Genomic DNA, 8230 nt, shown 5'->3' with positions numbered 1-8230 from the left:
AATGAAAAAAATTGAGGCCATTTGCTAAGAGCTCTCTCTATCCCCTTTTCCTAATCTCACATCATTCAGATAACTTCCCCTACTATCTCTTCCTTTACTACCTCTTACATAAAAAGAGGCAGCCTTTCTCTTTGCCAAGGCTAACTCCTCTACATGAACAAGTAATCAATCCTATTCCATCCCATCTTCTCAAGAAGATTGCCTTCTCCATTATTCTACTCTCACTTCTCTTCAGTCTCTCTCTGCCCACTGGTTATTTCTTTACTGCTTATAAACACATTTATGTCTTCCTGATACTAAAAAATCCCTCGCTTGATCCTCTATCACTGATAGATACCCTCCCATATCTCTCCTTTTTGTGACTAAACTCTAATTCCTCCACTTCCTTTCTTCTCACTCTCTTCTTAAAGCCCTTCAGTCTGACTTCCAGTTTCATCATTCAGTTGAAACTGCTTTCTCTAAAGTTACCAATAATCTCTAAATTGCCCAATCTAATGGACCTTTCTCAATCTTCATCCTTTCTGACTTCTCTAAGGTCATTGACACTGTAGATCACCCTCTTTTTGACACTCTTCCTCTCTAGGTTTTATGACACTACTTTCTCTTGGTTCTCTAACCTGTCTGACCACTCCTCAGTGGTCAGATGTTTGTCCAGGTCATGCCAATTGTAGGTGTCTCTCTTCTCCCTTTATACTATTTCACTTGGTGATCTCATCAGTTCCCATGGATTCAATTATCATCTCTATGCTGATGATTCCCAGATCTATTATTGAACCATAAACTCTCTCCTAACCTCCAGTCTCACAACTCCAACAATGGAGTTGGGTGTTAGACATCTCAAACTGGATGTTCAATAGACATCTTAAACTCAACATAACCAAAACCAAACTCATTCTCTTTCTCCCTAAGTCCTCCCTTCTTCCTAAATTTCCTATTATTATCCAAGGTACCCCCATTCCTTGAGATACGCTCACAACCTAGGTGTCATTCTCAACTCATTCTCTCTCACTTCCTATATCCAATATATTGCCAAGTCCTGTCTATTCTACCTTCATAACATTTCTTATATACACCCCTTTCCCTCCTCTGACACTGCCACCACCCTGGTGCAGACTCCCATCACTTCATGCCTGGCCTATTGCAATAGCATGAGGTCTCCCTGCCTCAAGTTTCTCACCACTCCAGTCAATCCTCCACTCACCTGTCACATTGATCTTCCCAAAACACGTCTTACCACGTCATCCCTCTATTCAATCAACTTTAGTTGTACCCTATCGCTTTCATGATCTAATATAGAATCATCAGTTTGGCATACAAAGCCCTCCAAAACAAGGCCCCCTCCTACATTTTTAGTCTTCTAATATCTTACTCTGCAGTCCAGTGACACTGTCCTGGCTCTTTCTCACACAAGATATTCCACCTCCCAACTCTGTGGATATTCCTGCCCTGACAGGCCTGGAATTCTCTCCCTCCTCATCTCTGCTTCCTAGTTTCCCTGGCTTCCTTCAAGTCACAGCTAAAAATCTGCTTTCTATAAGAAGGCCTCCCCAGCCTTTAATTTTAGTGCCTTCCCCTGTTGATTATATCCAATTTATCCTGTATATATCTTGTTTGTACATATTTATTTTCATGTGATCTCCACCACTAAACTGGGAACTCATTGATATGAGGGAATTTTTTTTTTTTTTGCCTTCCTTTGTATTCCTATCACTTAGCACAGTGCCTGGCACATAAAAAGCATTTAATAAATGCTCGTTGACCTGGCTTGGTACTGATGACTTCATGACTGTATCCCTCCTGTAGTTTCTGTGGTAGTTCTATACATCTCCATGCCTCTCCCTCTCCTGGCTCCCAGTGGTTTCCTGATCTATGTTTTATATCATCCCCTTCCACCAGTTCCAAGTTAAAGGAGAAGATGAGGAGAGTTCTGCCCAAACAGTAAGAATTTATCTCCAGCATCCTGATCTTCTTGGTAATGCCTAGAGTAGGTAGAGTAGAAACAGCCTCACTTCTGTATAAATACCTATCAAATCCCTTCTTAAAGAGTACATTTGTAGTGCAAGTGTGATGGTCTGGGCCAATTGTGTCAAACTCAAATAGAAACACATCTGGCAGTATATTTACTTAGAAAACCATAAATTAATGTTATTGACATTGTATTGTATTTTTACTTATTTTGTTAAACATTTCCCACATTTTAATTTCATTCCTACTCCACTCCAGAGTTTTGCTGTCATGAGTTAGACACTTCTGATCTGGGTCATTCTTACTCCAAGTTCAGGATAATTTTCTCCCTAGGAAAAAGAGTGGTCAATGAGAGAACAGTGGTTTGCTGGCAGCAGCCCTCAAGATTTCTTTATTTTACAGCCACCTAGGTACCTGAGGAAAGTATATAACCATAAGAACAGCTAGCTGATCCAAAAGCCTAGGTAATAATTGACCATACCTTCCCAGTTAAGCCTTTCACAATTCCCTCCAGGAAGAGAGGACTAGCCATAAGGGCTTAATGTAAGGTCATTTTGTCCCAGAAGTAATACATATCACTTGTGGCACATCCTTTCTGAAATGATAAATATATTCTCTGGGCAGGGTAGAGGTTAGTAGCACAATCACCCTGCCCTTTTTGCTACAAACTCCATCAACACAGAAATTAATTAAGGATGACTTGGAAAGGGTTCTTGCAAAAGGTGGAAATTTAACTAAGTCTTAAAGGAAGCCTAAGCCAGAAAGAATAGGTAAGTAGGGAAAGCATTCCAGGTAAGGTGCCAGCCAGTGAAAATGCCCTGGAAAGGTAGGAAGGGGCTATTATGAAGGGCTTTAAAAACCAAACAGAGGATTTTCTATTTCATTCTAGAGCTAATAAGAAACCACCGGAATTTATTGAATATGAGGATAATATGGTCAGATCTGTACTTTAGGAAGATCAATTTGATAGCTGAGTTGAAGGATAGCCTGGAATGGGGAGAGAGTTGAACCAGACCAGATGCATGAGTTATTCCTCCTAGATATCATCAGGAAGCTATCTTATGGGTCAATGTCCAGACTCAAGTTCAACTAGCAAATGTTAATTTTTGGAAGATAAGCAACTGAATAAAAGACATTGCTAACAACCTCAGTATTCAAAGAGTAAGAGAAGAAGAGGCAAAAATGAAGTATCATATTACAATGGCTTTCCTTTCTTCCAGCTATAGATTGGATGACCAAATCTCCTTTGTATATTTTTAATTATGATGATTTTAAAAATAATAGAAATAACCTGTTTGATACAATTAACATAAGATTGTACACAGTGAACACTTCATAAATATTTACTGAATGAATGAAAACTTTTATTTTCTCCTCAGTTGGCATTTTAATTAGTTTTGAAATGAAGTGAAATGGACAAATAATATATTTTGTCTTAATTTCCATATATAATATATATTTATCTTAACCCATTCCGAAGTCTTTTAATTGCCTTATATGACAAGTAAATTCATTAGCATTAATATTATAAAATATGTCCTTTTTATGAAACACTTGCCCCACATGCCACAGAGAGTGTGCACATGTAGTGTATCTCTGCTAGGTGATAAACAGCAGCTGCTCAAGGGTGCTCTAGCTCTGTAATCCAACAGGTGGTTAAAAAAAAAACAGCTTGAGCTATGCCAGTTTACTTCTAATTGGGCATGTACAAAAATATTCCCATAGTCACCTAACCCCAATTGCCTCACCAAAAAAACAAAACAAAACAAAACAAACAAACAAAAACCACTATCCTAAATTGCTGACAGAGAGGGGATTAGAATTGCTACCACTTCATCAGTATGTGTGTGTATATATATATATATATATATACACACATATATATATATGTATATACACATACACTCATATGAATATGTGATGTGTATGTGTATATATGCATACATATACATACACACACACATATATCTGGGGCACAGAGTATAAATGGACAACAGAACAGGCCCAAAGGAGAATTAGGGGCAGCTAGGTGGCACAGTGGATAGAGTGTCAGGTCTGAAGACTCATCTTCCTGAGTTCAAATCTGACCTCAGACACTTACTAGCTGTGTGACCCTGGCCAAGTCACTTAACCCTGGTTGCCCCAGGCTCGTCATCTATAAAATGAGCTGGAGAAAGGAAACGACAAATTTCTTTGTATCTTTGCCAAGAAAACCCCAAGCGTGGTCATGAAGAGTCAGACACAATTCAAATGTTCGACTTTGCTTTAAAAACTGTCCTTTTCTGTGCTTCTAAACTTCCTTTGATTCTCTTATTTGCATTTTAAAGTGTCTCTATAGCCCTCTTATTTATGGCATCACTACTGTTAACCTTCCCCTTCTCCCTTCCCCCCCCAAATCAAAAGAAAGGAAAGGGGCAAAAAATCCTTGTAACAAATAAGCATAGTCAAGCAAAATGAATCCATGTAGTGGACATGTGCAAAAATGTATACTTCTTTCTGCATCTTGTGTCCCTCAGCTCTCTGACAAGAGCTATGTTGTCATGGGTCCTCTGGAGACACGTTTGGTCAGTGCATTGATCAGAGTTCTTATATCTTTCAAAGTTTGTCTTTACAATGTTATTCTCCTTATATAAATTGTTCTCCTGGTTCTGCTCCTTTCCCTCTGAGTTCATACTACCCAGGATTCTCTGCAATAATCTCCCTCATTGCTTACAGTGCAATAATATTCCATTACATTCATGTATCCCAATTTGTTCAGCTATTCCCCAGTTGTCTAAGAGGCATGTAAAGCACCGCCTTAGCTTCTAGTTTTTTTCTTTTTTCTTTCTATGCCAGGATATGCTTCTTGATAGTGCCTTGTTGAAATTAAATCTCATCTGAAACAGATGGTAAGGACACACTACAGGACACATTGATTTAATGAGTGTGTTTATGGATGTAGTTTAGTAAACCAAGGAGAGACTGAAAAATAATTTGGCAATAATTTAGCATTATCTAACTATAGCAATTAATATGAAAGCCAAATGCAGATTTTATGAAAATTAGAACCAAAACAAATTCATATCCAATTTTAAAGAAAACAGGAAACAGCAAACTGTGCACTATGTACTTTAGTCAAATCATACCAGTCATTTTTACCCAGAAAAAAAGAACAGGTTTTATATAAGATATCTTAGGAAAAATCCAAACCACTCCCAAAAAACACAAATAAACCACTAAATCATTGCTGTTAGCTATCAATAAGTCAAATGAATCATTATTTTAGTTGAGATTAAATATGTGTAGTGAGGAATAGCTAGGTGACGCAGTGGATAGAGAGCACTGGGCTTGAAATCAAGATTCATCTTCATGAGTTCAAATCCAACCTCAGATACTTACTAGCTGTGAGACCCTAGGCAAGTCGCTTAACCCCGTTTGCCTCAATTTCCTCATCTGTGAAATGAGCCGGAGAAAGGAAATGACAAATTTTCTTTGTATCTTTGCCAGTCTCTTTGCCAAGAAAACTTGGCAAATGGGATCACAAAGAGTCAGACATGACTGAACAAGTGTATAGTGAATTAGGGTATATAGTGCATACAGTATTATTGAATTGAGGTCAGAGAAACTTGAGTTCTAGTTCCAGCTGTTATTATTAGCTACATAACCTTGAGAAAGAGACTTTATTTCTCTGGGCCTTAGTTTCTTTAACTGTAAAATGAAGGGTTTGAATTAGTTATTCTCTAAGGCCCCTTTCACCACTAACTTTCTATGATTAATTTAACTGCACTCATGTCCATGCACATTTGCTACATTTTAGAAAATTACCAGACCCAAGACGCCTTGAAGTCTAGGTGAAATTACACTGTCCCTGGATTTGCCTGTCTTCTTTGTATATATCACTTAAAATGTATTCACCTATTTATTTTAATCACTTATGACAGAACATTTTTCAAATTAAAGGATTATATAAATAAATGTTTGTTGTTTAGTGCAAGTAAGGTGAATTTTAGTGTTTGTAAGGTGGATTTTTGTTACTCTTTCTTACAGTTTAGTTCCCAGGATCCACAGCCATAACAATCTCTAGGCTCCAGGTGTTAAATATGAGTTCTCACAATCATGGTTCAAAACATTTCCACCACACTTGCACAGTGTTATATAATGACAAATAATATAAACATTTGTGCTTAAATTGTAAATATCCAATGCAACTGCACAGTGAGGCTAATGTTGGCAAGATGCCTTTTTTATCTGTTGCCCTATAAAGCAAGTGGGCACTGATGAGTGGGAACCCCTTTAGGGGTGAGCGCACAAGCTAGAATGCTGTGTGTACCTTGATTGGCCCCCATCAAGACTTGGGAGAGGGAATCTGTGTGTTTGCCTCAACAAGCACCCCATCTAGACGGAGGGGTCATTGCCCCCCTTTCACATCGGCCCCTGCAAGAAGGGTTGTTAGGGAATGCCCTAGGAGTTGGTACTCCCATTATCAGCAAACTCCCTTTGAGAAAACTAGACCACAATAAAGTAAGCTTACTTAATCCCTTATTATGACTCCATTGCTGTCTTTCTGTCTGATCGCATTAAAAGTGAACCTGCTAGTGAGAGAGATGCTAGAAGTCCTCCTGTGCCTCCTACCTAAGAAATGGTGTAGTGAGTGGGTTCACCTGTCTAACATTTAGTCATTTCACTTGTGTCCAACTCTTCATGACCCTTTTTTGGGATTTTCTTGGCAAAGATACTGGAGTGGTTTGCCATTTCCTTCTCTAGTTTATTTTATAGATGAGTAAACTAAAACAAATAGGTGCCCAGGGTCACACAGTTACTAGTGTCTGAGACTAGATTTGAACTTGGATCTTCCTGAGTGTAGCTCCAGCACTCTATCCACTGTACCACCTAGCTGCCCAATATAAATAAATTAGTTCTAACTTTACCAGAAAGTAATGAAATATTACTGTGCTGTAAGAAATGATGAATGTGACAAGTATAGAGAAGTATGGAAAGATGTGCATGAACTGATACAGAGTTAAGTAAAGGCCAAACTCCCACCCCCCACCCTCCCCCACACAGAGTAGTTGCAACAATGTGTATGGAAAGAACAGTCCCCACACACAAACTCACATGTGAATGTTACAAAATTAAAAAGAACAAGTACAATTCAAAAGAAGACTTATGAGAATACACCCTCACCCCACCCCTTTGCCCAGGTGGGAGGTCAGAAAAGTTGTACATTAATCAGTTGTGCTGATTTTTCCCCTTTATTTTCTTTTTTTGTCTTTAAAAAATACTATTTGTTATAATGGCTGGCTCTAAGAGGGGGAGAAGAAGAGGATACTGGAGGAAACTATAGTAATGTAAAAATCAAATACATCAATAAAATTTATTTTTAAAAAGATACCCCCTCCCAATAAAGCATGATACTGTCAGAGAACTAGCAGTTGTTTAGGAAATGAAAAGGGAAAACATTAGATGAACATATGGACCTAAGCTGGTATAAAAGAGAAGACAATGGAATTGTAGCATCTTCAAGTTTCCAGACTGGGAATATTGGCATGAGTTAGGGGTAGAAAAGACAAAATTTCTTACAGGAATTGTGATTAAGTCTGAGTTTGTACTCAATTCATTTTCCCCCAAATCATTCTTTTAGATAAGGCAAATAATAAATGCTTGTTGAATGAAGAAATTTCCTTTCATACTTAAACACAGAATGAAATAACCGCAGTCAATAAAATTCTGAAGCCACCCTTAAAAATATACTTCTAGTCTTTCAATGCCATTTACTTGACTTAAGTTTCTTTAATTAACCTTCTGGGTCTGGAAGGAAAAGGTAATCATAACCAGGTGTGTTTTCCTGTTTATTAGCTTTCATTGGTCTACTTTCTTTACTAATTCAGGAGAAAGAACACGGAACTTAGAGTCACAAGATCCAGGTTAGACTTCTGACACTCACTTGCTACTTCTGTGATTTTCAGTTAAGTTACTGAGGGTTGGGTCTCCAAACATCAGGATCTTTATCTGTAAAATGAGATCTAGTTATGGCAGCACATGCTTATAATCCCTGCTAATAGAGAGGCTTTGGCTGGTAGATTGCTTGAACACAAGAGTTATGAGCTGCAGTGGGCTAAACCAACTGGATGCCTACACTGAAGTTTGGGACCGATATTGTAAGGCTCCAGGAAGTAGGGAGGCACCAGGCTGTCATAGAAGATCCAGGTTAGAAAAGGATTAAGTCAAAGCTCTGATCAGTAGAGGCAGGGTTGACTTCATCAATGGCCACCGCATCTTCTGCCTG

Source organism: Vombatus ursinus, unplaced genomic scaffold, assembly GCF_900497805.2.
Source record: "Vombatus ursinus unplaced genomic scaffold, bare-nosed wombat genome assembly UNPS02014893.1, whole genome shotgun sequence".
Classification (NCBI taxonomy): domain Eukaryota; kingdom Metazoa; phylum Chordata; class Mammalia; order Diprotodontia; family Vombatidae; genus Vombatus; species Vombatus ursinus.
Note: the sequence above shows the minus strand (reverse complement) of the source record.